This window comes from Lycorma delicatula, chromosome 9 (genome assembly GCF_047948215.1).
Source record: "Lycorma delicatula isolate Av1 chromosome 9, ASM4794821v1, whole genome shotgun sequence".
NCBI lineage: Eukaryota > Metazoa > Arthropoda > Insecta > Hemiptera > Fulgoridae > Lycorma > Lycorma delicatula.
In genome coordinates, this window is record NC_134463.1 from 130,815,496 (window position 1) to 130,834,596 (window position 19,101).

Consider the following 19,101-nt stretch of genomic DNA (forward strand, 5'->3'; position numbering starts at 1 on the left):
TTATTAAATCAATAAATATATATCTCTGTGCTGAAATATACTGTCAAATTAGCATAACATGCATGACATCATTTTGGGTTTAAATAAAACAAATTACTTCGCTTAATTTTTATTATATTTTTTAAATTAAAAAAAAAAACAAATGTTTTAATTTTGATGGTTTTAATTAAGTTTACCTCATCTATTCCTCTTCTATGGTAAAGACTAATAACTATTTAAAATTCTGATGAGTACTTTAAAAAAAATTACTAACAAAATTTTCATGTTGATAGGTTGAAATATTAAAAATATGACAAATTTTTAAATACCGTGCAGTATAATGCTTGTTTTTAAAAATGTTTTAATTACAATTTTATATTCTTATCTAAAATATTGCAAAAGTAAAATTTTCATTAGGGAGGTATTGCACCCCCTTAATATTTTAATCCCTAATTTTTTATCTTTTTAAATTTAATTTAATATAATCAATTTTTCTACTCCACAAGCTAATTCATAAATTGTTTTAAGTTAAGCCAATCCTTTGATATAAACCCAATTAGATGCCAACACAGACATACACACATATATATATGTGTATAAAATGTCTTTTAACTATGAAAACTTAAAGACCAAAGATGCTGAAAAACTTTTAAAACTCTATGGTTTCTTTTCTGATCAATATTAACATTATCCATTAACATTTAATTAATCGGTTCATTATATAAATTATAACTGTATGCTAATTCCTTTAATTTTTCAGCAGGGAAAATTAGTTTGATTATAATTAATCAAATCACTTTTTGTACGCTGAATTAACTAATTTTTGTTGCAGTATTTTTTTCATAAAGGATTTTTGAAATTTTATTAAAAATTAAATAGAGAAAATATTCAAGAACTATTAAAAATAATAAACTATTCGAAATAATAAAGGAACTGTTAACAATATTAGTAAATATGAATAAAGAAATAGAATAAAAAAAATGTATGAAATACTGCAAAAAGGGTAGTGCTCTTGTGTTGTCTCAGCTTTCTCCAATCAAATGGGTAGGTCCACGTTTAAGTAAAATTATTTAATCTAAATTTTCTTCCTTAGATTGCCTAAAATGTGAATCTATATTTTAGTTAATTGTTTTTTTTTGGGGTTTTTTTTAATTTTGAATAAATCCAGGTAGAAATACTCTTTTTGTAAGGATTTTATTTAAAAAAATTAACTATGTTAACTTCACCGTGTGTTTATACTCGAATTTATGAACATGGAATCTTTGCTAAAACAATAGTCACTTATTCTTAAACAATAATAATATTCACCTCTTCATATCGGTTGACAGAATTGTCTTTATGTACCTCAACACAATACATTGGCTTATGAAAAAGAATCTTATTATGGTGCTTCAACTACCATTTTTAATAAATTACAGAACTGTTAAAAAAATCCTCCTGCCAATCAATTTGAAATATAATTTATTAAAAGATTTTCTTTACAGTAACAATATTATTCTGTTGTTGAATGTAAAATAAAAAAAATAAAAAAAAGATTTTAATGTATTTTCTGTATTGCCATTTGCGTATAAATATGCGGTTAAATAATTTTCATTATCTCCTGAATTGTGATTTATATTGGGCTAATTCTGTATATTTAATATCTCTTCAAATACTATATTTACTTTCATATTACTTTGAGTTTCATATCTTAAATAAATAATATTTACTTTTTTAACATCTACTTTTATTTTATAATTAATCGTATATTTTGCGATGCTGATCAAGGTTTTATTTCAGTTGCCCTTAATCTATTGGGCAAATATTAGGGCAGCTACTTTTCTTATCTGTGAAATAGTGCACTTACTGATTCCTGACATGATAGTAATGTATTTTTATTTACTGATCAGAATAAAAGATATATTTATTTTGTTCACGCTTCTTTAATATTAATTTATGTTTTCTTTCATATTTTAACTATTAATGTTACGTTATCTATTAATAATAACCGTTAACGATCAGAATACACAAATAGATTTTTATTTTCTGAAATTCATTCTTAAACAATTTTTTTTTCATGAATATTTCAGTAACAGTTTTGCATAGCTCTTTTTCTGTACTTATAACAGATGTTTTTCAAGAGAAATTGAAATTATTCATTACGAATATTTGGTTTCACATATAACAACATGTGCCATCTTGGATTTGGTGACTGGTTTTGTCATTATTGAAATCGTCATATTAATTTTCATTACTTTAAGAATGCTATGGCAGTTTGTAAGTTGATATCTTAATGAAAGAAGAAAGAAGATTTTTAGTTGAAAATTTACCTCGTTTATTCCTAACTCAGATCCTTCAGTGCTATCTATGAAAAAAAATTCTACCGCTATTATTAAGTAGTAGCTACAATCACTGACATTATTTATAAATTATAAAACAGCTTTAAGTTGTTTCGAACAATATAGTTAACTAGACTGATAAACATTTAAAGGCCTAAGGAAAAGTATTCAGTTTCATGACTTAAGTGGAAAAATAATGATTGTACTTAATTTTTTTTTGTATTTTTAATGAGAGAATAAAGTAATTTTACATTATCATGCGTAAGAGAGCTTTAAAACACCATTAATATTAGAGAAAAAAAATTTGTATTACTTTTATGTTTTATATAATGAAGATAACTGATGTGGAAAAGTATGTTGTTTTTGAATGGATATTGATGTATAATTTAGAATAATAAAACATTTTGTATATGTATTGATAAAAGGAATATGAAAGGAGTGACTTGCAAAAACTTAAAGGAGAGCCTTAGGAGATCACTGTACCTATAGGAACCTCTTGGTATTTTTTTTAGAATGGGTGTGGCCAATCAAAAACCTCATTCTTCAGTTCTCTATTTTATTTAAGTTTATTGTTTTATTTTTTAAACCCGTACATAAAAAGAAGAATTTCACACATATGTATAGACATACACACACCCTCTTCCAGTTTCTGCTTATGCTTTCTTCGTTTTTTCTCTCTTTAACTTATTCTTGGAAATATTCCAAAGGGACAATCACCTTTCTTTCTTCACAACTAAATAATAATCTCCTTAAATATGCAATTGGCTTCTCTTCTTCTGTAATTAAGTAAATCCTGAGAAATGTTTTAGTTGATGTATGCAATGCCAAATCTTGTATGAAATGTTTTCAGTATAAAATTACAACTTAATTAACCATTAAAAAATAAATTTAAATTTATTATGACACATCACAGTCAAGAACTTGCTTCTGAGAATGATTACTTCCATGGTTTTTTAATGAATGAATTAATATGTATATATATATTGTTCTCATGGTGATCCAGCTGGTGGATTTCTATCACAATACCTCCATTATATCATTACAAAGCAATCAGTAATTCAGCTAGCTTATCTTGGTTTAAAGCAAGAATTTGTTTTTTTGTTTCTGATCAGCAATTTGACTTTGAAATTTAAACCTATGTTACTGTATAGTTTTTCCTTTTTCTTTTTTAATATCGGTCCGTGGGTTGTCATCATATCTAGAATCTAATCTACATCACTGAATTGATTTTACTCAATGTTGTATAATCCAAGGATCCACTCCTTAATTTTGTACCAGCTGAACAGCCACACCCTACTCGATATATTACAGCTTGTAGAAAATTCTTTTCCTAATATACTGCACAATCAAATATAAAGAAAAAAAAATTATTATTATTATTATACATATTTATATATTTATGTGTAATACATATTACACATATTTATGCAAACATTAAGTGTGTGCACAAGATTCAGAATTCTTTAAAATTAGTTTAATTAGTATTATTTAAAAATATATCAACTGAATAATACTGTTTCTATAAAAGAAAATTATTTGATTGTATTTAAGTAAATTGGTGAAAAGTTTTTTTTTAAAATGATTCAGTAATTTATTAAAAATGGCAGTGAAAGCATATTAAGACCCCTCCTTTCTCATAAGCCAAAGTATTGTGTCGAGTTGCATGAAAGTAATATATTGTCTGGTTTAATAAAAGAGGATATTGTTACTTTTTTAAGAATAAGTGACTATTCTTTTTAGCAAAGATTCCACATTCATAAAAATAAACACAATGATAAGTTAATGTTTTTAATTTTCTAAATATCAGTATTCATGTTTCATACTATTGATCTGATTATCCATTTTTGCAAAGAATTAAAACTTTGAATTTTTGAAGGAATCCAAAGAGATATTATACTTAAGACAGAAATGTACATAAGCAAAATACATATTTAATAACTTTAATGATGAAAAGCTCTAAGCTTGTCTTCATTAAAATGCTTCAAACAAAAGTATTGCGGTTTGATTTAGTCACAAACAAAATCATTCTAAGTGAAATAATAATACTCTAATTACAATTGATGTTATATTTATATCTTTAATTTTTTCCTCTGAAATTTTTTCTTAAGAGATTTCAACATTAATTTAATAAATTAGTAAATTGACTCAGGATTAAATATTTATAAATTATTTTTTCTTACGTAACTCTTTGCTCTTGGAAGTAAATATAAAAGATAGATGTTTAGACAAGAATGGTTGGTAATTATAAAAATAAAAAGACAGATTTCTATTGAAATCATTTCACGTTTTATGGGATAATTTTTGTTTTTCAGTTTATGAAAAAATAGATTATGAGCAAAGAAAGATTGAAGGAATAAGAAAAATTCATCCGATAACTTTAATAAAAGCCAGTGTTACCGTTTTTGTATAATGGGTGAACAGAGTGAAGTCAAAAATATTTGTTAATTCAGTTCATTTGAGTGAAGGAAATAGATGAGCCTAAGTAATTCTAACAAATTTTTACTTTAAATTATAAATATAATTCTTAATTCTTTTATTACATCTAATATTTTGTAAAAAATACATTTCTACAAACAGGTCCTAATGATTTCAATTTAATTCTCTTAATATATTTGACCTCCAAAAATTAAGTTGATTACATGTCTAAAAGACTTTCCTTTGTATTTCTTATATGTTATCAATATTTTTTTTTAATTCTCAGATTAATGGTGCATTTTATCATAAAGACAAAATTTATCTGTGTGCCGATATCAATTATTTTTGCCCAATTTTTTTCTAATTGTAAATCATTGGATGATTTATGGTTTTAAAATGAAAGAAAAGTATTTTAAATCTTGGTTTATGTCTTTAACATAACATCTTAAAAATAATTCTTCATAAAATATTTTGGCAATTAAATTATTAGCATTAATTGTTATCTATTTGTTTGTTTTACTTGACAACCAACCTTTCGTGAATATTAACCACATTCACTCAGGCAAAAGAGGCACATTTGACATCATTTACCATGTAACTGTTTATAACTCCATCTAATATCTTTTCAAATACTATTTCTTCAATAGTTTGAATGAAATGTGGTATATTTTTCACTCGACCTTGGATCAATTAGGTTATGCAAGTAAGATTTAATTTTGATGAATTAAAAAACTAGATAAAAGTTTAAAATGATTAAAATTGATAATATTAATTTATGTACTTTCAAAATACTGGAATGTTTTCTTCTGTAGTTCCTTTCAATTTTTTGTAAGTAGTTCATTTATAAATCAGTAATTTAAATGTTTTATCAATTTTAATTTTGTTAAGCAACAATTGTATAAGAATTAAAATTTTTCTTATTTCTCCATTGTAGAGTGTGATTCTATTAGACTCTACATTTAATAACGCAAGAAAATCTTTAATCTAAATTTAAAAAGAGTTTAGTTAATATCTGAAGATTGTTGCAGAATATAAGAAACAATTATGAGAAAATAGATAATGAAATCCTTTTGAATATAAATAATAAGAAAGCACATTTAGTTCACAAGAAAAAAATCTTAAAGTGAGAAAAATTACCTAATTTTACAAAAATGTTTGTCTGCACAGAGTATCTTAGAGTAATGACAAACGAACAAGGATTTAATTAAACGGGATTGTTTTGAACAAACTAGAAAAATGAATTTTTCAGACTGAGGTTGAAGTTTATTTCTAAACTATTATACAATATTTAGAGGAAAAAATTGACACTGTAATTTTAGAAATGATCTGTCAAAGTCTACATATTTTTCTGATTCAGGGACCGTGAAATGTTGGGATGTGAGATAAATCTGCTTTTAAAAGTTCATATGTGTTATGTTGATTCCATTTCATATAATAACACACAAAAAGATTGATGTAAAGGATTAGCATTTTGTAAAATGGTTTCTACATATGGAACATTGATGTCGTTTTTGAAAAATCCATCAATGGTTGGGAGACAGAGTTAGGAAGTGTCATATTGCTATAAATATGTCTGAAAAGTACTTTTATTCTTATGTATTTATTTATTTATTTTTTTTTTTATATAATTAATGAACAAAATGTAGAATTATTATTTTTGTTTAAATCATCCCATCCCCAATAAATTTCAAACAATGTAGTTTTTATCAATTCTGTTGTTATTTAAGGGTTAATTATGTAAAATAAGTTAAAGTTTTATTTTTATAAATATTTTAAAAGGCGTTGGAAGGGTAATTAATGAACTTTATGTTTAAACCGGTAAATTTATGAAAGTCTGTTGTTCCTTTTTCTGAATCGTTAGTAAAATACATACTAAATGTTTCCTGTAAACAAATTATAATTTGTAGCGGTTAGCTTAAAGATTGCTTTTTACTAAAAGAATATTAGGGCTCGAACATCTGTTTCAAAATAGGGTATTGATTTCGGCAGGTTAATGACCTTAACTTACAGAGTTGTCCGGTAATTTATTAACTACCAGATTTTACGTACTTTGACCTTGACAGTGGTCGCTTTGAGACCAACACTATATAAATGGTGTATCCACTGAACAATGCCGCTTAAATATGCTTGTGGGCGCAACATCACAAATCGCATAACTCTTTAGTAGCGAATCTCCTGATCGTCATAAGTAAAACATTTCAACCGCTTTGAAATATATTATCATATAACAAGAATTTTGTTTCTTTGAATGGAGAGTTTTTTTAGTAGTTATTGAGTTATAATCGTATTCTGGATATTTTCTGCTGAATAAATAAAATAAATTTTAATTATAAATATGCATGTGACTATCACGGTTACAATAATCGGAACGACATAAAAATCGATAAAAAAGTGTTCTTTAGAACATTACAACGATTGAGAAAAGATTTGTAAAATTTATTAATAGTGAGGTTTATTCGTTTTATTTTGCCAAAAATAAAATTAATATTCATTCATTTTTTAAGATCGTGTCGATAATACGACACCCAACATTGGTGACGAGACATTGTTCTGCTGAAGTAATGTTAGCTCCGGAGATTTAATTCAACCCTAATCTAAAATGGAAGCCCCTTTGGTTGTAGTTTACAGATTTTGATCAATCTTTTAACATACTTCAACGAACGGTTTCATTTTAACCCATATGTATTATATTAAGGTACCCCAACCCTTTCTTTTTACCAAATGGAATAAATTCGATACTTTTTTTTATATTGACTCGCTGATGGTCCCCTTCTAAGTATTTCTTTATAACATATGTGGAATATATATTTTTTTTATTCCGTGTAAAATATATTACACAGATAAGATAAATATATTTTTGGTTGCCGTTGGTGAGCGTCGATTTATCATATCTTAATGATAAATAATATGAATATGATACCGATAGCCAAAATATGTTAGTTGAAAATTTAAGAAAATACGTCAGAAAACTCAGGGTATATAAGATAGTTGATAATACGTACTCTGCAAGAGCTTTGGCTTTCATTAACAATATACGCCGTTTATTTCCATTCCTTTTAAATATTTTTGGCAAAACGAATGATGCCTTTGCATTTCTTGTGACCGACTTTTTTATAAGAGTGCATTTTTTTAGGCCTATATAAATTTCAAATAAAACTGAACAAGGTAAAGTAAAATATAATTTAAAAAATAAATACAGTTAAAATGCTAAATATACTGAAAAACCTTTTCGTCATCTAGGGTAATGATTTATAGGCCTGTACTATTTTGATATTCAAATCATATTCTTGTGAAAATTTAAGAAAATTAGTCTAAAAATTAATGGTAAAAAGTTATTCATGTCTCTGTTAATCAGAAAGCCTAATTTCACGCTAGTTGGTAGTTTTCCTTTCACTTAGTAGTTCGCCTTTCTGTTCTTGTGAATGGATTTTGTTTCATACGGCAGCGTTTTTTGTAAGCTTTTCTGTATTTTAAAGAAAAATTAAACTAAGCATTTAACTAAATTAAAAATAATAATAATAATAGTGCCCTGAGGTAGGTAATTCCCACGTCCGGAACACAACATCTATGTTCCACGTCCAGGGCGGCAACAGCTGTACTTATGTACAATACTTATAGCTGGCTAACGGGGCTCCGAGTAAATTCCTCGGATATATTACTCTTTTTGACCCGTTTCCATCTTCAGGTCACCAGATGGATGGGACTTTTCGGCTACCTGCAGGATATGAACAATTAAATGATTAGGAAACGGACACATACCAAATTTAGAGCTGGCGATGTGGCGGCCAGGGTCAATGTTATTGCAGGTGTAACGGAGACCCTTCCGTTGTCCACATGCTCCCTGCGATGGCAAGCATGTAGCAATGGTGCCCATGTATGTCGGTGCACGGGAGCTCTGAAAGCGTCGGTGAGTAGGAGCCTGGAGTCAGTGCAGAGACTGCGCATCCGCTCTCTGCCAGGACATATGCCGGTTCCACCGGAGTACCGGATCGGACCTCCAAGGTTAGTAGCCCAAGAGTGGGGGTGTACCCCGGCGGCTAGCCTTGCTACAGAAGGAATAAATGTTCATGAATATTCTTGAACCGACTAACGTGGCAGAGGGTGCACGTAAACACCCTCGTTTAGAAACCTCCGATTCGCCACAAGCGAAGAGGAACGAGAGTAAAGAGTGTGACAAAATCAAGAAAGATGCTGATAGAATCATTAAAGACTTACGGAAAAGCTTGTTTGGCTATAGTGTACCTAAGCCAAGATTTTTAATTATTACCAAGGAGAATGGAAACTTTCAAAAAGTTAGTCCATTCTTAATCGCAAGAGAAATAGCTAATTGTGCTGGTGGTTCTGTTAAAGAAATCCGGAAGACTTTTAACGGATTGCACGTTGAAACTATCAACGACAGTCAAAGTCAAAAAGTCCAGGCATTGAAGAAGATCGGTGAATTTGCGGTATCAGTGCAACCGCATAGCACCCTTAATACATCAAGAGGAGTCGTTGTTTGCCACGATCTTCGGAACCGTCCAGAAGAAGAAATAGTACAGGAAATGTAGAGTCAAGGAGTGATTCAGTATCGCAGACTAACAATGAGAAGAAATGGTGAAGTCCTTCCTTCGGCCTCCCATGTAGTTTACATTTAACAGGCCTACCCTTCCTGAAAAGGTGCGTGCTGGCATACATCGGTTTATGTACGTGCATTTATTCCGCAGCCTATGCGATGTTTCAAGTGTCAACGTTTCGGACACACTGCAGCTAGATGTGAAGCGCAGGAAATTTGCATATGTGGAATTAAGATACATGAGGGTGAACCATGTAAAGACCCTCCAATCTGTACTAATTGTAAAGGGCACCATAACTGCCGATCCAGGAATTGCCCAGTATATAAATCTGAAACGGCCATTCAGGATGTTAAAACGCTTCAGAAGGTTAGTTATCCTGAAGCGAAGAAAATTGTTAGTCAACGAACACCTCGACAATCGACCACTTATGCTGAAGCAGCTGCTGCCCCTCCTTCATCAAAAATTAATGTGGAGCAGTTGCTTAATACAATGGCACCAACTCTTGCAAGAATGATAGAAAAAATCATTGATGCAAAGATAGAGTCGACTCATCGCACAGAACCATCTAAACAAGAGAAGGCTCAATCCCGGATTGACACCGTTGATAAAAGAAACGTACCAGCGCAGCATAAAAAACTAGCCAAACCTGCGATCATAACACCATCACTTGAAGTAGTAAATAAAAATCTTGATTTGTCTGAAAAAGATGAAAAGATCACTCCGTCGAGTAAGTCACAAGCCGAAGGAAATTGTGACAAGAAAATCCGAGTCTACCGAAATGGAGGTGCAAGTCGTTATTGAGAAAGAACCAGACGCAGTCGATATACAAACTGCAAAAATGGGCCTCCAAAAGCTCAAAGAACAGCTTCAGCGAGAGCATCTATTTCAGCTGGACCCAGCACTGCATTAGAGATAGAATCCAGCTCATCAGCCGCGGAAAGTGAGTCGCTTGCTAGTTTAGATTCTATAGCAACGATGCTAACAGTACCAATGAAACTTTCATCACTTGATGTAAGCCGGCGAACGTCATTGGCATCAGAAAGAGAAGATGATGCCATGTCCGAGGCCTCAGACACACTGTCATCGGAAGTTGAGGCCGTTCGCAGAATGGAAAAACGCAAGAAAGGATGGCCGAAAGGAAAGCCTAGGAAGTAATTTTTTGGATTTTGAATTTACAGACGAATGTTAAATTTTGAACATCTTTGATTCATGGGAATGTGAATTACTGAACCTTTTTTTTATTTTTTAAAGTGCGATGGGGCTAATGACCAAAGTAGTCGATGCCCCTAAAAGCCTAAAAAAAAAGAATTAAAAATAATACTTTTTGATTTTTCTTAATTTTTTTTTAAGTTAGCTGTAGTATTGTTTTTAATTTGTTGCCGACCTTTAAAAATTGAAATGAAAAAATAATTATTTTTCACTTTTTACAGGGATTTTATGAACTTATTAAAAAAAATATATATTGTTTGATATTACTAAGAATAATAAAAATGTTATATCTCAAATTTATTGATAATTTCAATTTATTTCCCTGAATAAGATATAATTATAAGAATACGTAACGTAGAATGTACTCTACAAACCTGTAAAATAAAACTGACAAAAAAAAAATATTTAGCTGCAATGCAGATAGAAATGCATAATATTTGCAACAATTTTGTTAAAAATATTGTAATTGTTTAATGATATACATTATTAAAATAAATAATTTTTATTTCTTCAGTAAACAGTATCAAATCAAAGTGGATATAATAATTATCATTAAATGTAAACAGCTGTTATTTTCTTTTCTTACTTATTTCCGTTTGTTTTTGAACCGAGTACTCAGACATTTATATGAGAGTTTAATTCTTAGTTTAATTTTTTGTATTTATTTTAGTAAATAATAATGAATAAAATATAATGTTTATTTCTTGTTATATATCAACAGGCTTCTCTTGATCTCATATTTTTTCTCCTTGTTTAGTTCACTGAAATCAAAAGACTAGTAGATGAACAACCTTTCTTTTCTTTACTCAAGAATTCGTATGATTTACTTGTACATTCATGTCACTATTGAGATGAGTCATATCAAAATAGTTCCATTGTTTGGTTTAGTTAATGTGATTATTGTTATTTTTTAAGAATAAGTGACTATTTTTTTAGCAAAGGTTGGATATTCATAAATATAAACAAAAGGATAAATTAACATTTTTAATTTTCTAAATATCGGTCAATATGATACAAACTTATAGGCACCAAACATTGACCTGAAAGCACATTTTTTTATCTTGAAAATTCATTCTGATTTTTGAGAGAAAGTTCTAAGAGCTGATATGTTTCAGACAGGATATTATATTATAGTAACATTAATATTTAATGATAACAGGTTAAAGTTTTATTAAGGCGCTCGTAAGTAAAACACTAGAGTTTAATTTTGTTGCAAATGAAATCAATTTAATCATACCAAGAGAATTTGTCATCTAATAAAACACCCAGAAATATTACTTTACAGGGAACAGAAATAATATTGTTAGTAATGGGACACCTTTCCACCTGAACAGCGTCATTATGTCTATCTGAGAAGCACAATATAATGATTTTAGTCGCATTTAATGTTAGGTTGTTGCAATTCATTTAATAATAATTTTTTAAACAGCTAATGTAGAATTTTCTAGACCTTTTAAAAAAATTTTTTCAGTATATGTAATATACTGTATATTGTAATATATACATACATACGTACACACAGTTGTATCATCTGTGAAGAGGATAACAATGAATGGTTCATTATCTTGAGACAGGTCATTAATAAACAGTAAGAGGTCAGGGGATCAAGGGCACTTTACATTCCAAGCACCTGTGGCATTCCACTAAATTTTCAATTAAGTTAGGCCCTTGAAAGATATCAATCAATCGATTTTAGTCTGCTTTTTGCCAAGCACTGCTTTACTCAGCGTACTACTACGGTCAGACCTCAAGGCACCTAAGTTACTCTTTGCACAAGTCAGGAGATAATGAATATAGGGCCAAAGTATCTAAATCTGTTCTGTTTTGAAATAAGCCTCTCATTGCTGCTTCACTAACAGAGAAAGTATCAATAGAAATGTTTTTATAGCCTCTTTGAATGTTTTCCTGAATAAATCAATTTATTACTAATATTTGGTCTGCAAGTTTTATACTGGTCCAAAGAAATGGAAATCTGTGCCTTTGATCTGAATCCAAACCTACTTCTGTCCTTGTGCCACCACATATTTTGGATCCATCTTTAACGATGTAATAAACTTTTCTTTCAGTCTACTAGGTATACAAACACAAAATATTTTTTGAAGCACCATAAGCACATGAATAGAGATCACAATCGATATAGGTACTACAACCTCTAAAATAATATCGATTTAACATCTGCCAGAGGAAATTAAAAGTTATAACCATCATAATGATTTTACACACTATTTTAAGAAGGAAATTAAGATGGATAAAATGAGAGGTTCAAAATGGCTGACACCTTATCAGAAATTGAATCTAAAACCTAATGTTCATAGAGGTAGCATGCTAACCACAATGCCAACTGTGTGATGAACTGGTTATTGGCTATTCATAACCGGGCTGGCCATACCCTTAATAAAGATGTCAAAGGCAGGCTCTTAAGCTTTAACCCGACTGCACTGTTAGAATTGTGATCTCACAGGGCATAATTAATCTTTTGATTTTTCTTTAAAATATCCATGCTCCTTGGTGTTCAGCCCCTAAAACACCAGCTGATATACAATTATAGGGCTGTTTTAATAACTAGATATTATAATCCAGAAACTAGATGTAGATTTAGTTTAGAACTGCACCTCTTATGTTTTACCAGCAGCCTTTCTTACCACCATAAATAATTATTTGGCAGTTGCCTATACTTGCAGAATAGTAATTCCAGGATAGCGATTATCATATATATAATTTCAAAAAACTAGGTCTGCCTCTGCATATCTTATTAAATATCTTATGAATCTTAATCTTATTAAGATAAGCAGGCTACTCGAGGAAGTTTCCAAGTGCTTTTTTTTACATTGATGATCAATTTATCACATAAGCTCAAACCTTGTGCATGGGAATATGGAATGGAAGTTTTGGAGCATATGAAAAATGTCATGCCCAATTGCAATTCAAACCCAGGACCTTCTAGATGAAAGTCATGGCAGAGTGTACCACTCTGTCATGTAAATCAGCAAAGTGTATCAAGGCAATATTTTCTCTTAATAGTTTGATAAATCTCTATAAAAATAAAATACTACCTTCTAACAATGACTCCCCTAACTGCTTTTCAGTTTTTACGTATAGTTGTGAAAATTTCCATACCAATCACTGCTTCATTAGATTAGTGTGTTAGTACAAATGTTAAAAATCATTAACATAAAATATAGGAAAGCGACATCTATTGATGTAATCTCTAAAGTAAAGGAAAAAAATTTCTTTTCATACGATTCAAAGTTATGATTTCTTAAATTATTTTTTTTATTTACAAGTATGTCTTCCTGATGAAGTAGCAATTGCTACGAAAACAATCATGAATATAAAAAAATAATTTAAAAGAAGTAAGCATAATTAAAAAAATAATAATTTTAATATAAAAACAGCATTTCTTCACTCTGCTATTTCCCTGTGTCTTGTGTTTTTACTGGCTGTGGATGAGGTTATTAAAATCATTCATTTATAAGCTATACACTTAATAATGCGAAATTAAACATTTTCAGAATTTAAGTAGGGTGATATTATAGATAGGGTAATTGTGAGTAGGGCTACCATATGGAGAAAAGTTACATACAGTTTATACAAGAATGAGATATTTTGGAGTTATGAATAACAATTGGTGGTGAAGATTAAGTTTAGCTATTGTTATTTTCTGTGACAAACCATGCCAAATTTGTAAAAAAAACTTTTTAAACAATTACATTATAACACAACAATGTAATAAATAGCTTTGACATTTGGTGTTACAAAGGGGTGTTTAAAACCAGTAACGTAAAAGAACATAAGATGAAGCGATGATGATTTAAGATAAATCAAAGTAAAGGAGTTTGACAGAATCTTTGAAAAAGATTACTGATGTAGGTCATATTAATAAGGCAAAATTTGATGCAAGCATGTCATCTGAATTTAACAGCGATGGAAAATCCGGAAGTAACACAGATTATACCATCTACAATCCCAATTAGTTCAATACTGATGAATACAAATGTACACAATACAACATTACTTGACAAACTAACACAGTGTGCATTTAATAGCCGTTAATATCTGTGGGACTTAAAAAGAACAGTTGTACAAACGTACCCCAACAACCTTTTGTACAATCACTTATATAAATGTATTGCCTTTGAAAAAAATTACTGTTGTTAAAAAAATAACAATATATATCAAACTAGATAACAGAATTTCTTTCTTATATTACAGTATAGTACTTTCATCAACAAAGCAGCTCTTAATAATTTTTCTGTTACCATTTGTAATAAATTATTAAACCATTAAAAACCGTTTGCTATTTACATTTGAAACAACAAATCAAACCAAATTGTTTAATAAAATTTCAAAAACTTATTTCAAAACATTTCTCTTTCTTTCAGTAGAGTATGAGTAAGCAACGTGAACAGTTGTGTTTGAATTGTGTTCCATCAGTCATTCTAAAATGTCGTGTAAAATGAGTAAAAAATCTTTAAGAAGTTGAAATGGATTGGACATATCATGCTGCTTGTAACAACAAATTTCACGGCAACAATTTCATTTGTTAATTTGAAGTTAGAAGAAATAAAAGATCTAGAAAAAAATAAGAAAAAGTGGAATTGTCAAGAATGTACATAGGAGAAAACAATACAATTGTCACTAGCAAAAGAAGATTTATTGTTAAAAGATGTTACCAGTTTGTTAAACGATATGAGAGAGGATAATAATAAAATGGAACTACAATTAGGCAACTCCAATGAACGTTGCCGTATAGACATTGAAGTTATATTAAGAAAATCAACCAACAGGAAAAACAACTTAGTATATGTTTGGGAAAAATAGAAGCCGATATCTCTAAATACTCATTTTGAAAAATGAAAACAAAGTATTGCAGTAGAATGGTTTCAGATTTGCAGCAAATCTCTAAGGAAAATTGCATCAAAATACATAATTATCCTATGAAACTAATGAAGATGTTGTTAAAAAAGTAGCACAGGCATTGGATCATCTGATTTCTGGTCAGCAAATTCACACTGTCATCAACACCCAGGACAAAGAGAAAATACACTACCTATAATATTAGCTAAACTGACAAGAAAAATCAACAAGGAAGAGACACTGAGAAAGAGAAGAATAAAACAAGATTTCTCAGTGCGAAATATGGGTCTCCCTATGGATATATTCATCTACATCAATGAAAGCCTATTCATAGAAAGACAAAAAACTCTTGCAGTATGTAAGAAGATGAAAAAGGGTTTAAATATTTATGAATACATAATGAAAACATAATAAGGAAAATAGAAGGCCAGCCAGTCATTGTACTTCAATTTTTTTCTGATTTAGATAATTTACTGTAGTTGGCTTAAAATGTTTTTTGTTGTTTTTTTTAATTTTTATGATGGTTTATAATCAGATGAAATCTGACACTTACAGGTCAAATTAGAAGAAGAAATGAGTTCTCAAGGTAATGTTAAGTATGGTTTCCCACAGGGTTCTGTACTTGGAAATTTTTTATTTGTTATTATTATTTAAATTTTTTATTAGTTATGTAGTGGAAAAATTTAACAGTAGAATCACATAACATTTGCAGATGACACAGCATTAGATTATGAAGTTAAAACAGTATACAAAATAAATAAAAATATTAAAGAAGACCTTAAGAGAATTAGGTGTTAAATGTCTGCTAAAAATATTATAAGGCATAAAATATCATAATCTAAACTGTTATACAAACATAAATTGTACATGCCAAACTATACTGCAAGTAAATACGATTATGTATCTGGAGTAATTTTAGATGTGAATCTGTCTTGGAAGGATAAATAAAATAAAAAAAGAAATTGGATTAAGTATATATAAATTTTATTTCTTAAAGAATTTTTGTATAACAAAGTTACTGAAGATGTAACTCCTCAGCTGTTGTACTCCTTGATAGAATTTTGATTAATGTATGGTATAATTTGTTGGGCAGGTATGTATTATTCTAACATAAAGCCATTATTGGTAGCACAAAAACATGTAATTAGAATCATTTCAAATAAAAATAGATTTAGCAAAACTTTTTCAATTTTTAAAAAACTTAACATATTGCCCATAAGATATTCTTCGTATGTTTTTAGAGTCCTAAAAAATTTTTATAAAAGGTATATTATATGTAGGATAATGCACACATATGTCAAGAGTAATTTAAGTAGGAATGATGCATTTGTGTTACCTTTGCCAAAATTGGAACTGTACAGACATTTTTATTCATTTGTGGCTCTGAAGGTCTACAATTTGTTGCTAATGATACAAAGGAATCAAGAAACTTTAGAGAATACAATGCTCTGTTTTTGTATGGTTATTAGAAATTGATGAAATTAAAAAGTTATTATTCTAATCTGATTACTGAAGAAATTGTTAAGAGAAACTACTATTTTAGGATTACAATATTTATTGACTGTTATTGTTATTTTAAGTTGCTGGCACTGTATTTTAGAATTTCTGTTTCACTTTATAAAATTTTATTGTAATGGTAACCATCGACACGGATTTGTCTTAAGAATTTTATACAAGTTCACATTTTATGTTACATCGGAGAAATTATAATAAAATATGAAATTGCGAGTGAAAATAATAAATAAATGAATTTCCAGTCATATTTCAGCCTTCCTCAGTAACTGATGTTACTGTTCACATACTGACGTCAGCTGATGTCACTGCTGATAGCACTTTTTTTTAATTAAGCAGACACATATTAAGAATTTTGTCAAAAAATGTGTATGATAAGAAATGGATTTGTTCATTAAGTATATTCTGTTTTTGTATGTTTATATATATTTCATAATTTTGATCTGTGGTCTGTTTTGGTGTAGGTTATCAAAGTTGTTATCAATGGTTATTGATCAAATTTATTTTAATGAGATGGCTGGCAAATGTTAATTATGTTTCTGCGGAGGGTTTTTAAGCGTCTTCATTAAATCTTGTCCTGTTTGACATAAAACTACGTCCTGTTTGAAGTAGAACAATGAGCTGTCAGAATAACTTTATTTATATATTAGAGGAAATTGTGTTTGGTGATTGTATTCTATGTATAACGATTTGTTAAAATCATGTTAAATTTGTAATGATTCTTCATGCATTTGAAATCTTTATCTTCAGAAAGCGTTAATAAAGTGTTCATATATTTGTGCTAACTGCTTTTCAATTAACTGCTTTAAGATTTTTATTTTGTTCTGTACTGTTAATAATTATTACAACATTTCTGTTTGAATTACGAGGGTAGATCAAGAAATAAGGTTCCCATCAATTTTACAAATAGACAACATTGTTTACTCATAGAAATTTACATTGTTGGAAAGAAGAAACTTTGCTCTATTTTTCAAAATAATCGCCATGTTTTTCTATGCATTTTTCTAGATGGTGCTATAATTTCTGTATCCCAATGTCGTAGAACTCCACTGCCAACCCGTTGAGGAAGTGTTTCACCTATTCTTTGACTTCATCGTCGCTCCGGAAGCGTTGGCCACTCAAGCGTTCCTTTAACTTGGGGAACAAGTGATAATCACTAGGCGCGAGGTCTGGACTGTAAGGTGGGTGGGGTCTGACAGTCCACCCAAAGTATGTCAAAAGTTCATGGGTTTGATGGGAGACGTGTGGTCGGGCGTTGTCGTGAAGCAGCGTTATACCGGCTGTCAATCGTCCTCGCCGGCGGTTCTGGATAGCTCACCTGAGTTTTCTTAGTGTTGTACAATAACTGTCTGAGTTGATTGTTGTCCCAGGTTCCATAAAATTGATCAGCAGTATCCCCTTACGATCCCAAAAAAACACTGGCCATGACTTTGCCAGCAGGAGATTGTTTGCACTTCTTTGCGACTGGTGACTCTGAATGACGCTACTGTTTGGATTTTTGTTTCGTTTCGGGAGTGAAATGAAACATCAACGTTTCGTCTTCCGTAACAATGGAGTCCAACAATCCTTCCTTATCTTCTTGACACTTTTGAAGAAACTGGTGAGCTCAGTCAAGGCGTTTCTTCTTGTGTTCTATGTCAATAGCCGCGGTACCCATTGAGCACAACACTTGTGATACCCCAATTTTTCAGTCAAAGCTCTTTCCACTGTACCGTAAGAACTCCCAGGAATCCGAGCAACAAGTTCACCGACGGTGATCCTCCTGTTTTGAAGCACTTCGCGTTGGACGATCTCGATAACCGCCTCCAAAACTGACGGTCTTCCACTCCGTTCTTCTTCGTGGACTTCCTTCCAACCGGCACTAAACTCCCTGCACCACTTTCGGACATGTTGAACGAACATACACTTGTCGCCATACACCTCTGTCAACCGACGATGAATATCCACGGGTGGAGTACTTTTGGCGTGCAAAAAGCGATTTACGGAACGAATCTCGCACTTGGCGGGATCAAGAAGTGGAACCTCCATCTCGGACGGCTGCTGAGCCAAGACTGAGCGGCGCAGCGAAACGCGGCCGGGCGAAATCGAGAGTGGAGGAGCAGCCGTGCACAGCGATGTTGGCGGATTTCGCCTCGCATCTTCCCATGCGACTGGAGCTGGGGAACCTTATTTCTGGATCGATCCTCGTATTACATGCTGCAGCTATTTCTCTTTTTTATTTTTTAGTTTTCTACTTTTTGATGCAGCTCATTTGGAGT